This window comes from Pseudorca crassidens, chromosome 14, assembly GCF_039906515.1.
Source record: "Pseudorca crassidens isolate mPseCra1 chromosome 14, mPseCra1.hap1, whole genome shotgun sequence".
NCBI classification, from domain to species: Eukaryota; Metazoa; Chordata; class Mammalia; order Artiodactyla; family Delphinidae; genus Pseudorca; species Pseudorca crassidens.
Genome location: NC_090309.1, coordinates 34,066,878 through 34,080,661, shown reverse-complemented (window position 1 = coordinate 34,080,661; position 13,784 = coordinate 34,066,878). Strand labels below are relative to the sequence as shown.

Genomic DNA, 13,784 nt, shown 5'->3' with positions numbered 1-13,784 from the left:
GTTATCTCCTTGACTGTCCCCCTATCCCAGTGGAGTAAGTATTATTATTACTATTTTCCACAGACTCAGAGATTTTTAAGTGATTTTCCCAAGTTGCCTCATCTGGTCATTGACAGTGTTTCTTGGGAAAGTGAAGGGAATGAGCACCAACGATTCCCTGTTACCCTGTATTAGGTGTTTCACACACAATCCACCATTCGATTCCCAAGAGCCGGGAGGTGACCTCTGAATGGCCCATCCAAGCCGGCCAGCTGACGGAGAGCCTGGCCAGGGGTGAGGACATAGGTGTCACTAGGAAATGTTGGGAAAACCTAAGTCCAAAGGATAGAAGCAGGGCTCCAAGCAAGAGACTGAGTCAAGGGCCTCAAGACAGAAATGGAGGGAAATAGGAGCCTGGGGGAAATGGGAAGACTGGTGACCTATAGCTGCAAACAGGCCAGCATGTCCAAGGACCCACTTGTCAGAAATATATGAAGGGGAGGCAAGATCATATCCCTCCCATTTTGCAGCTGTAAAAACTGAAGCACAAGGGGCTTTAGTTGTCTCAGGTCACACAGCTAAGTGGCAGATCTGCATTTGACTCCTAATGCCACGTTCGCTCACAGAGCAGACATCTATAGGGACTCCAAATCTCCATTCTGAGCGTTGCCAGCGGCCTCCTAAGAAGATATCCCATCTAGCAATCTCACTCCTGGGCATATATCCAGAAGAGACGAAAACTTTAATTCGAAAAGATAACATGCACCCCAATGTTCATAGCAGCACTATTTACAATAGCCAAGACATGGAAGCAACTTAAATGTCCATGGACAGAGGAACGGATAAAGAAGATGTGGTACATATATACTATGGAATACTACTCAGCCATAAAAAAAGAATGAAATAATGCCATTTGCAGCAACATGGATGGACCTGGAGATTATCATACTAAGTGAAGTCAGTCAGAGACAGAAAAACAAATATGATATCACTTTCATGTGGAATCTAAAAAAGTGATACAGGGCTTCCCTGGTGGCGCAGTGGTTGAGAGTCCACCTGCCAATGCAGGGGACACAGGTTCGCGCCCCGGTCTGGGAAGATGCCACATGCCGCGGAGCGGCTGGGCCTGTGAGCCATGGCCGCTGAGCCTGTGTGTCCGGAGCCTGTGCTCCACAACGGGAGAGGCCACAACAGTGAGAGGCCCGCGTACCGCAAAAAAAAAAAAAAAAAAAAAAAAAGTGATACAAATGAACTTATTTACAAAACAGACCAACAGACATAGAAAACAGACTTCCGATTACTAACAGGGAAAGGTGTGGGGAAGGATAAATTAGGAGTTTGGGATTAACAGATACACACTACTATATATAAAATAGATAAACAAGGACCTCCTGTATAGCACAGGGAACTGTATTCAATATCTTGTAATAACCTATAAGGGAAAAAATCAGAAAAAAAAATATATATCTGAATCACTTTGCTGTACACCTAAAACTAACACAACATTGTAAATACTTCAATTAAAAAAAAAAAAAGATGTCCCATTCTTGGGCATTTCCAGCAGGAGTAAAGCCATTGCCTGAAAATGTGCCAGATTGGTCTCCACTAACTTGAATAACTGTGCATATATTCCCAAGACAATACTTGTGAATCAAACTTGTAAAGAAACCCATAATCCTTGCCAGCATTCTATGCTCAATGGATACACAGAAACAATGGAGAAAGGTACAATTTCCCCTTTACATCTTTTCAAAGAAACACTTGGGAGAAAGTGGAGAGAAAGAGGCAGAGAAACCTGACCATCCAGTCTGCAGTAAAAAGAGAAAAAGGGGCCCTGGGCCCTTTTAGTTATCTATATTTTAGTTATCTATATATTATGTGTTTGATATTTCCCAATCACTGGAAGCCCTCAGGATCCCTGTTTCTGTGGAAGGAGCTAGCTCTAATACTGGCTGGAGGGAAGCTGTCTGAACAAGAGTCCATTTCACCCGCCTCCCTCCAACCAGCTTTTCTGAATCTGAGTGGCCCGCCGCCTGCCTGCAGCCCAACAGACAAAGCGCTACAGGAGTCGTCATTAGGATGGGCCAGCCAGACATGATGGCCACACAGAGCTGCACCTCAAAAATTAACCCCATAAGGTCTCTTCCACTCCTGCCAACAACCGATTTTAGAAATGAAATACAGTTCACTAGGTTTGTTTCTGAAAACTCTGAATTTCTGTTATAAAATTTAAAATATGCATTTCCCCAAATGCTCTGTGTGCGTGTGTACTTATTCTTTCATACGGTTTTCCTAAGGGTCTCTCACATATCTGGCACGACGTTCATTCTAGTTTCGTAACCACCCAGAATGCATCACCTGATTAATTCAGTCATTTAACTGCAAACCCAAGCAGGGAGAGGCCTTTCATCAATTGTCTACCCACTCTAACTCAGCTTACATGCTAAGTGATCTAGCTTAATCACTCGAGAGCTATGTCACATCTGGAAATACACAAATGCATTTTTCACAAGTCAGCCAAGTCCCTGGAGCCTGGTAAGAACTTTTTAATAGCCAAGAGGAGACACACAGCCCCATTCTCAACTGCTTTCAGGAGGAGAGGTGGGTTCTAGCCTGTGTCAGAGCACTTTTCCTTGCATGACTGCCTGTTGAATAGGGTTCCCGGAGAAAGCTAGCAGGAGGACAGTGCATGGCCATTACAATGCTAATTATGAGAGCTTGAGAGCTCCCTCCTGGTAGACCCCACAAGACTTTGCAAAGTTAGTCCTGGCCCAGTCCCCGTTTCCATGCCAAACAGAACCTAAGTGGTCCTGCAAACCAGACTTTTCAGCTCCCCTGAAATCTGATGTTCATTTACTTAAGTATTTATTATACATCTGCTAGCATATGTAAATCTCAGCTTTGGCACTGAATCACGAATACAGGCTGGGAACACTTAATGCACTAACATCCACGTAAAATAGGAAAGCGTCCACCACCAAGACGATCTCCACAGAATCTTCTCAAGGCAGTTGGCCCACAGATGCTCAGCCTGCTCTGACACTGTGTTTACTTGATGTTCTAGTTGGGATCCAAATTCTAACAGGCCATCCAAAGCTACATTAACTTTTCATAAGGAAAGCTTGTGTGTGTGTGTGTGTGTCTGCACTCGTGAATTTTTGAAGGAGAAGGAACTGAAGTCATAGTTGACAACATCTGAAACCTTGGGTTGTGTCACAGCTGTTCCAACTGGCACTCATTCCCTCAGCAATGAATTCTAGAACATCACATTTTTAAGGAGTCCATTTTCACCGTGCACTCCAGTGTCTTAGCATGCTCTCTTGGAAAGCAAAGTCAATCCTAGGTCACCATTTCAACGTAGTTTCCTTTGTACTAAATCCTACTTTCAAGAAAATTCTTGCCATGGTTCACTGGTGTTTAACCTATCATATAATATCCAGGTTTACTGTGTTAGAAGAAGCAGAACAGTATTAAGCTTTTTCCCACAAGCCTGTGATTGCATTTGACCTAGTAACCTGTATTAGATTAACATTTATTCTACAACCGCACAGCAAGCCCTGCACCTTGGTGAGCTACAGTTTATAGAGGACACTTACCATTTTTACAAGTGGAGCAGGAAAAGGGAATTGAATCTGAGGGAGTAATTCCAGGCAAGTATGTTGCTGCAGCAGTTAAATTGTTTATACGAGGAGTAGGGGAATTACTTCTGACTGACCTCTCTTTTTATCTGCTTAAAAGACAAAGTGCAGGTCTCCATCACTGGGGCAAACTCTGGGGAATGTAGCTTTAAAATGTATAGGAGCCATAGGGCCCCACCAATCCACCAATGAGAAGCAGCTTCAAAGGCAAAACAGATCAGGAATGTAAACAAAATAGAGTCTCTGGGATGAGGATGTTTTAACAGTAGCCAGGGTTCAAATGTTCTCCCATCCCCCCCTCGCAGGCCCTCCAGGTCAGGTGGGACACAAGCGAAACACAAGTTCGGAATGGGAACAGGCTTTCCCATCACAGATATTTTGATGGAATGGCCTCTTGATTTGCCTTGGCCCCAGCTCAGTGTGTGGCAGATTCATTAAGGAACAAGTCAGGCTTTGAGGGAGGCTGAGAATGGCAACGAGGGATCGGTGGAGGCATCTGTTTGGGACCAAAAAAAAAAAAAAGGGCTGAATCCATGAGGAAGCAATTACCAGGAAATAAAAATCAGAACTGTCTAAGCATCCACCCAACATAACAATGGGAGGAGGTCACCCCACATTATACACTATCGTGTAATGAAATCCAATTTACTCTTTCAGTGAATGCTGGATTCGCCAACATATCTGAGATGATGGCTGGGGAGTGTCCCTTCTCACGGAGTCCGAGGGAAGCTGTATCTACGTGATGGGCTCCTCCAAGAAAGTCCAGGTGTTCGTTGAAATGAAGCAAGCAACACAGCAATAAAAAAAAAAAGAGCAATGTCCTTACACTTGAAAATGACACAGAGTGCTAATGCATCCCTCATTGCATATCCCCTCCTGTGGAAAAAGAGGCGCCGGGAGTATTTCACAATTCCAGCATCTCTTGGTCCACTTAACTTGGTAACTTCATCTCTCAGTTTGCAATGGAACCCTCTAGAAGTTTCTGGGTATTCGTGGATGCTCATTAGAAGTGCCTAACAAAAGAGTTTATGAAACATTGCCTGGCTTCCTCTCCAGACACTGAAACAGAGTCGGCCAGAATGATGCGCCACCTTCTGTACCTTTAACCTCTCCCACAGGGGAGTCTGATGAATGCTCTCAGCTGAGGACCAAAGTTCTAGAACCCAGGGAATGTGAAAAATCTACCAAATGAGGGTCTGTTGAAGAGGCGTCAGTCAGAGCTCGGTCACAACTACTTAGGCCCAGCGGCACAGCCAAAGCTGACCCTGTTCTATTTAGGAATCAGCTCAATTAAAGGCTGATGAAACATTGGCTTCTACACCGCAATCAATAAGTGCAATTCCGCAGCCGTCAATGTCCTGTGGTAACTTGGTTCCGGGGCTGCCCGCCCTCCAAGATTTCCCTTCCCATCATCTGTGAAGGGAGGTGGGTCCTGGAGTCTTCATGCGTAAAGCTGTCACTCCTTGGGCCCCTCTCACCCAGCAATTTGGGGTTTGGCAGGTCTTTTTAAGCTATTTCATTCAGAACAACAGGAAAGTCTTTCTTGAATTCTCAACCAGAAGCATGGATGACTTCCATAACCAGACACCCCAGAAGGGCTTGCTTTGTTGTTTTGTTTTCTTTTCTTTTCTGAGGGGCTAGGAAAGAATAAGGACAGGTAAGGGGGGCTTCAAGGCAGGTGAGAAGGGAGAAATAAACAAGGTGCACCTGGGAATTTTAAAAAGCAGCAATGAAGTCTGAGGCTGAGATAAGAATGGAATCTGCCCTCGGGATGCCACCTACAAACAGGCCTGAACACAGAGTGAAAATGGTTCCGCTGAAGCAATGCCTGTCAATAAGATGAGTACTGGAGTGAAAAATCCGTGTGTGCAAGTGCCCTACTTTTAAGCCCCTCTTCTCCCATAGATGAACGGGGAAGATTCCAGACAGCCAAAGGAGACGGCTAAACGTACAGGGTGGAATGTGATCCCCATTCCATCCCTCACCTGCCGCTACAAGATCCTTAGCCTTATTCTTCCGCCTGGGGTGTTCAGAGCAAGAGAATGACACAAAAGAAGGTGCTTTTAGGGACAGATAATCCTGCAGCCAATGTGCTAAAGGAGCTTTTACCGAAGTTCACCTTAATCCCAGGTGTTTTAATTCAATAGGTAACCTCACTCCTACTAGTTTACCCTTTGGGGAAAAAATGGGAGAAGGATTGAAAACCCTGAGCATTGCTAGTAGAAACAGAAACTTCCTTGAGCAGACATCTCTATGGTTGTGTCATTTCAAAGTCACCACACAATTGCCTCCTAAGTACACATATGTGCCACACACAGGCAAAGGTAGGTAAATGTTCACCCCCTTCTGTATTTATACCTGCAAACTCCCACCCAGATATACCCACATTTACACAATTACAGGGTAGGTAAGTGATAACGGTCGTAGGGCAAAGAAGTGCAGGGAATCTCAGAATTCAAACCAGAAAAGAAACATCCAGTTCAGAAAAAATGGTCCCAATTCAACCCCTTCATTTTACAGATGAGGAAATTAAACCGAGGAGAAGCAGAGAGTAACTTGCCCAAGGTCACACATCACCTCCCAGTAACTGAGTCTGGGCTGTAACCCCTTCTCCTTTCTCCCTGCCTGGTGCTCTTCCTGCAATACCACACCAACTCCATGAGGAAAAGGGATAGAGAACGTGACCTCAGACGTCTCCCTGTCAGTATCAGGGCAGGTCATAAAGCATCCGGAGCAGCCTCTCTGTATGGTGTGCAGAATGTCAAGTTGTCGGCTGTGTGTAATGTGTCCATTTACCCAGAGTCTCTAGTCTTAATTACCTCTGCAAGATACAATATGGCATCACGCAGTTTTGGAATCTGTATCCTTCATTAACCATTTCCCCATCAACCTTGACTGGAATCACATTCCCCCTCTAGCCGGTAAGATGTGTTCTATTTGTACGCGTTCCCATTTTCTCTTTGAAACCATTCTCATATTCTTATTTCATTGTAAATGGTCCTCCTTGCAATAAAGTGCCATTGAATGTATTTACTATTTGCTGCTTAATTTTGTCCTCTTGGAAGGAGATCAATGTCAGCTCCGACATTAGTTAATATACCTTTGAGCACACACTGTGACCTTTCTCCTGATCGTGCCCGACTTCATTCTCAGATCTCATTAGACAGCAGAAATTATCTTTGGAAAGAGCAAAACCAGAAATCGTGCAGGTTTTGCGCTCAGCTATAGAGAAGAATTTGATTTAAATAGCCCCACGATGGCATGCATATAGAAAATAAAAGAGGATGAGACTTCCAGCTAAAATGGCCTGTTCTCTCTACCAGCAGGGCAGTATTACATGCAGTGACCTGGATGTGGAGAGGATTTGAATGATTTTGTGTACCTGACTGTCTTACCTTGTAGAGTACAATATGCGAAGCCTTCCATCAATACACACACAAGTTTGTTAGTTGTGAAGCTTGCCTGACCACACCCCGAACCAGGTTTGCATCAGTCACGGACTTATCAAGGAAGTGATGAAACAAAGTAATGATGCTTTAGGAGTTATCAACCCCCTAAAGAGCCCTGAGAAAGCGGGGCAGAGGAAAGGAATTTTTTTTTTTTTTTTATGATTAGAAGAAGAAGGTTAAAGTTTGGAATGGTTGAAGGATAGAGTCAGCTCTTAAGTAAAGGAGATGTGGGTAAGAGCAGAGGTCCTGAGTTATGTGGTTCCCCAAACCCCAGCAGTGTAGACAGGTAACCCTAAAAACAAATAATGAAAACCAAAGACAGAGACATGTTGGGAGAGGAGGGTAAACCAAAGAGAAGTTGACGGAGAGACAGCCTAGCCCCTGGACAGTGACCCTGTGCTAAGGGGAGAGAATAGGGCCAGAGATTTGGCCCAGAGGGAGTAAAATACCCAAGCTCTTCCAAGCTCTATCAACCTTCCAGGTTTCCGCTCTGACTCACTCAGTTCCTCCCACCACAGACTCTGCTACCGTTCTATAGTGACTTTGATGTAGGTGATTCTTCTAAGACTCTGGCCTCTTGGTCCCTTGACCTCTGGTTGCTAAGGACAATTTTCCTCTTTCCACCCCAGCCAACCACTCCCGCGCTCACACCCTGAACTGGTGATTCTCAACACTGCCACACATCTGAATTATTCGAGACAATTTTTTAAAATGACAATTCCTAGGTCCCACAACTGTAGTCAGAATCTCTGGAGGGGAAGCCAGTCATTAGTATTTTTACTAGCTCCCCTGGCAATGTTGATATAGAGCCAGGGCTGAGAACCAATGACATGGCTATTGTTATTATCAATAACTGCATCAATTACAAATTTTCTATTTTAAGCACTCACTCTACTCTCTGAGACTGGTCCCCAATTTTCAGCTCCCTTATGCCACCTCCAAAATCCTTGGACCCCATTGGGACTTCCCAACAACAGACTCCACCATCTTTGCAGTCTATCCACCCTGCTTATGCCCACATTTCTCTCTTTCCTCAGCTTAGAGTCCTTTTTCCATCATCATCTGTCTCTCTCTCTTTTTTTTTTTTTGCTGTACGCAGGCCTCTCACTGTTGTGGCCTCTCCCGTTGCAGAGCACAGGCTCTGGACGCGCAGGCTCAGCGGCCATGGCTCACAGGCCCAGCTGCTCCGCGGCACGTGGGATCTTCCCAGACCGGGGCACGAACCCGTGTCCCCTGCATCGGCAGGCAGACTCTCAACCACTGCGCCACCAGGGAAGCCCATCATCTCTCTCTTGCTCATACTCACGAATACCCTGCTCTTTCTCCTCTGTGAAGCCTGCCTGACCACACTGCAAACCAGGTTTGTATCAGTCAGGGACTTACCAAGAAAGTAATAAAAGAGGGAGCGTATGAAGAGAGTTTAGTAAAGGTATTGTTTCTAAACATGTAGGCAGATAAAGGGAAAACAATAAAGAGTGAGGAAGCATGACAAATCTAACATCAGTGGGAAGCAGTTACCAACCCTACCCTTGAAAGAATAAGAAGAGGGAGTGATTTCCAGGACCTAAAAAGAACCCCAGCCATGAGAGGGCTGCCCCAGAGGAGCTGGGGCCTTCATAGAGGGATGTAGCCAGGCCTACCACGGGCCACTGGGGAGAGAGTAGAGAAGTAACACAAGCACCTCACTGCCTCCTGCCAGCCAGTCTCATTTTGTGCCTACTGCCATTGGCCAAACCCAATCCGGAGACCAAGGAATCCAGTGAGTTCTTCCTGAACAGCAGCCTCCCAGAACACCAAGCCAAATGAAAAAGGATGGAGAATGGGTCCAAACAGCCAAATGGACAATGCCCAGCACATGGTTAAGTTCACCTTTCTGCTTACATCTCCCTGGCATCCAGGCATAGCTGGAAAAATTACACAGTAACATTGATCAGTCTCACCTAAGACTAAGATGGCAGATGTCAAGCAGGCCCACAGCACTGCCCAGTAGCCCTTCTATGTTAGCTAGTAAGTTCACGTTCTTACCACCCTGGAGGACATGAGTCCCTTCCCCTCCTTATACCCACCTCACTGTCTTCACCTGATGTTTTACTAACAAAACAGAACCAACCAGAAAAGAAATAATTCATTTTCCCACCAAATCTACCACCCCTTCCACATCTGTTCTCATCTTCTCCACCTTCCCTCCCGTCCCAATGATGACCTGTCCCTCCTCCTGGCCGAGGCCAACCTCCCCACTTATATGCAGAATCCATCCTCTTGACTACTCAGAAATTTTGCTTCTGGAAATTAGCTACCTTCTCTCTCTCCTGCATCATAAAACAAAACAAAATAATCCTTAAAAAAGCCCTTGCGTACACCCCCAGCCCCACTAGTCACCTTGTAATCCCATGACTGTGCTGAGCACACTAATTATGTATCTACTCTCCCATCATCTTGGGGAGCTCTTTCTCAAGATACCTGCATGGCTCACCCCTTCCCCTCATTCAGGTCTCTACTCATATGTAACTCAACCGCCCGACCAGCCAACTAACATAGACTCTCTGCTCCCACCCTGCCCTTCTCATCCTGTTAGCCTGATTAAGTTCTCTTTATAGCAATTATCACTATGTGAAAATACTCCGTGTGTTTAGTTATGTTTTCATTTTTCGTAGCTCCCACTAGAATCTATTTTTTAATGTTTTTTTTTTTGAAGTATAGTCGATTTACAATGTTGTGTTAGTTTCAGGTGTACAGCAAAATGATTCAGATATAGATAGATATAGATATATAGACGTAGAGACTTCCCTGGTGGTCCAGTGGTAAAGAATCCGCCTTCCAATGCAGGGGGATGCAGGTTCGATTCCTGGTTGGGGAACTAAGATCCCACATGCCACAGGACAACTAAGCCACGACTACTGAGCCCACAACTACCGAGCGTGCCACAGCTACAGAGCCTGCACTCCTCAACTAGAGAGCCCAAGTGCCACAAACAGAGAGCTCATGCTCTCTGGAGCCTGCTCCACAACTAGAGAGAGAAAAAACCCGCATGCCACAACTAGAAAGAAGCCCATGCGCCACAACGAAAGATCCCAGATGCCACAACAATGCTGCCACATGCGGCAACTAAGAACCGATGCAGCCAAAAATAAATAAATATTTTTAAAAATATAGATGTAGATATAGATATATAGATTCATATATATATATTCTATTTCAGATTATTTTCCATTATAGGTTATTATAAGATATTGAATAGAATTCCCCGTGTTATACAGTGGGAGCATGTTATTTACCTATTTTATATATAGTAGGGTGCATCTGTTAATCCCAAACTCCTAATTTATACCTCCCTGCTTCCCCTTTGGTAACTAGAAGTTTGTTTTCTATGTCTGTGAGTCTATTTATTTCTGTTTTGTAAATAAGTTCATTTGTATCACTTTTTTAGATTCCACATGCAAGTGATATCATATATTTGTCTTTCTCTGTCTGACTTACTTCACTTAGTATGATAAATCTCTGGGTTCATCCATGTTGTTGCAAATGGGACTATTTCATTCTTTTTTACGGCTGAGTATTATTCCATTGTATACATGTACCACATCTTCTTTATCCACTCATCTGTTGATGGACATTTAGGTTGCTTCCATGTCTTGGCTCTTGTAAATAGTGCTGCTATGGACACTGGGGTGCATGTATCTTTTCGAATTAGAGTTTTCGTCTTTTCCAGATATATGCCTAGGAGTGGGATTGCTGGATCATATGATATCTCTATTTTTAGTTTTTCAATGAACCACCATACTGTTCTGCACAGTGGCTGCACCAATTTACATTCCCACCAACAGTGTAGGAGGGTTCATTTTTATCCACACCCTCTCCAGCATTTATTATTCATAGACTTTTTGATGATGGCCATTCTGACTGGTGTGAGGTGATACCTCATTATAGTTTTGAATCTCATGTCTCTAATAATTAGCCAGGTTAATTAAGCATCTTTCCATGTGCCTGTTGTCCATCTATATGTCTTCTTTGGAGAAATATCTATTTAGGTCTTTTGCCCATTTTTTGACTGAGTTTTCTCTTTTTTTGATACTGAGTTATATGAGCTATTTGTATATTTTGGAAATTAATCCCATGTCAATCAATAAATAAGTTCCATGAAGATCTTGTAGGTCTTGGTTACTACTATATCTCTAGTACCTGAGATAGTATCTGATATATGATAGACTTTTGATGGGAGCTGAGAAGGAAAAAGGAAAGGAGGGAGGAAACATAAGAGGACTCAAGCACAGAGGCGAGCTGGTGAGACTATTTGCTTGCTGCTCCTGCAGAAACCAGGCTCCCAAGGTGAAATGGCTCAGGTCTCAGTAGCTTAGGGATGGGTCTTTTTACCCTAGTGATGGGTGTAAGAAAATATAGGGAAATGGATGTGTATAGTGAAGATTCCAAAGTCCTGTGTTTGATCCTGTTTATAGCACTTCTTTTTTAAATTTATTTTTTATTTTATTTTATATGTATTTTTTATTGAAATATAGTTGATTCACAATATTGTGTTAGTTTCAGGTGTATGGCACAGTGATTCAGATATATGTGTATATATTCTTTTTCAGATTCTTTTCCCTTATAGGTTATTACAAAATATTGAGTAGAGTTCCCTGTGCTATACTGTATGTCCTTGTTGGTTATCTGTTTTATATATAGTAGCTGCTACTAGCACTTCTTAACTGTATCACTTTGGACAAGGTCACTTTACCTCTCTGTGCTTCTATTTCTTTCTATATCTGTAAATGAAGAAGGATCAAGGGAGGGAATAAATGCTGCAATGTTTCTGTGAATTTTAAAGCATTATGTAATTGCTTCTTCCAAACTATAGGATCCCGTTGACAGTTTAAATTTTTCAACTCTGGCATTTTCCTCGTATTTTCAAATTAAACTGTTTCCTTGAAAACTATATGGCCAAGGCCACCACCCATCATATAGGAAAATCACCCCGTAGAGTCTCAGTATTTAACATATTATTTAATCTCTTCTTTCTTAATTATGAGCATTTTGATTCTGATGGTCTAGCAGAAGTGTAAAAACTATATTTTTTAGCCCCAAATCTTATACAGATAAACAAAGAGATAAAAACATACATAGAGTAAGGCACTATGGTGGGACTGCCTAGTGGGGCATGGAGTTTAGGTTACAGAATCCTTGTTTTCCAACAGCTCCCAGAACTCTGAGGAATCCTGGGGCTCTCAGGACATGGTTTGAAATCCTCTGGTCTACACATTATCCATTCGGGTACTTTGAACTCTAGGTCAGCCCTTTACAACCTGGTATTTTCAAGGAGATGCAGAGGTCAGTGGAAACTGGAACTTCCCATATCTTAGAAAAATAAATACTAATAAAGGGAGTATCAAAGTGCCAACCATTAGACCGGGGGCTGCCAGGCTTTCACCTCTGGACACTATGCTGCTCAGGCTCAGCCATTTACCCCTGTAATAGAAATGTGTTTGCTGAACCCCAACTAGTAGCATATGATTTCATAGTTCATTAAACACCTTACAGTTAGTTGTACTCCAATATTCATTCTTCCATTATTTTTCAAAACAATAGAACCCAGTATTTTTATCTAGATACATGACATAAAAGAGAGACTGTATTTCCAGCCTCCCTTGCAGCTATGCATGGCCATATAACCAAATTCTGGACCAGAGAATGTGAGTGGAAGTGATTTAATGTCCAGGCTGCGGTCTTAAATGATGATCACCCTCTTCCCTCTTTCTTCCACCTGCTTACCTGGATCATGGAGGTAGGGAGCCATTTGGGATCATTCATATAAGGGCAACACCCTAAAGATGGAGGAAAACAAATAGGAGTTAGGTCTTTGGACAACCTTGTAGAAGAGAGCTCTACAACAGCCCTGGACCTCCTGCTTCCAGACTATTATATAAAAGAAAAATAAAGTCTGTCTTATGTAAGTCCCTTTTGTTTAGGATCTCTATTTTATGTAGGTGAATGTTTATCCTAATTAATACAATAACCAAGGTCAGAATCAGGAAAGCATCACCTCAATCCAACGAGTCCTCCAGCCAAAAAAAGTTCAGTCCTGAGATCAGTCACCCAGTGGGTAATTGTAGGCCTGAGGCAACCCCTGGGAGCTACCACCCCCTAGCATTCAAAATCTAACCCCTACTTCTCACAATGCAGGTGCAGACAAATGTGCAACCCCAGCTCCCCTCTGTTCTATCTCTGCATGTTCTGCAGGGCCTGTGGAGGCTGTCCACTTCCAGAGCCAGTGGTCACGGCCAGGTCACAGTACCCTACACTTGGGGAGGACCTTGGAATATGCTAAGCTCTGGTGAGAGAGACTTCTAAAGGTAGCAGCTGAAACAAACCAGGGACCCTGTTTCTAACTATGCACAGCCCCTCTGCCAGCAAAAGGAGGGCTGTATCACTCCCCACTGCCGAGCTTACCCACCCACCCCCAGCCCCAGCTCCGGGTCCCACTCCTCCAATACATCCTATCAGATCCTGCCTCCAGAAGAGATTTGTTTCAGACAGGAGGTGACCAGGGTAATACAATACATTTTCATGAAATTTTAGCAAGTTTCAAAATAATTATGGCCTGTGAAAAGAATAGTTTTAAAAATCTTTGTAGCATTCTTTGTTAACGTCTTATGTACCATGTGGTTTTCCCAGGATTGTCCATTTGTACATTTGAAATCTCAACCAGATGCCATACCTTAGAAGG

At 43.6% G+C, this 13,784-nt stretch overlaps 1 long non-coding RNA gene across 1 annotated transcript in view; it reads right to left on the bottom strand.

Annotated features, from left to right (window-relative positions):
* The window catches only part of LOC137205639 (uncharacterized), a 49,172-nt gene extending 36,290 nt beyond the window's left edge, over positions 1–12,882 (bottom strand). The window contains exon 1 of the long non-coding RNA XR_010934228.1: positions 12,830–12,882. This is a non-coding gene — a long non-coding RNA (uncharacterized lncRNA). The remainder of the gene's footprint in view (positions 1–12,829) is intronic.
* Between the last annotated feature and the right edge of the window lie 902 nt (positions 12,883–13,784).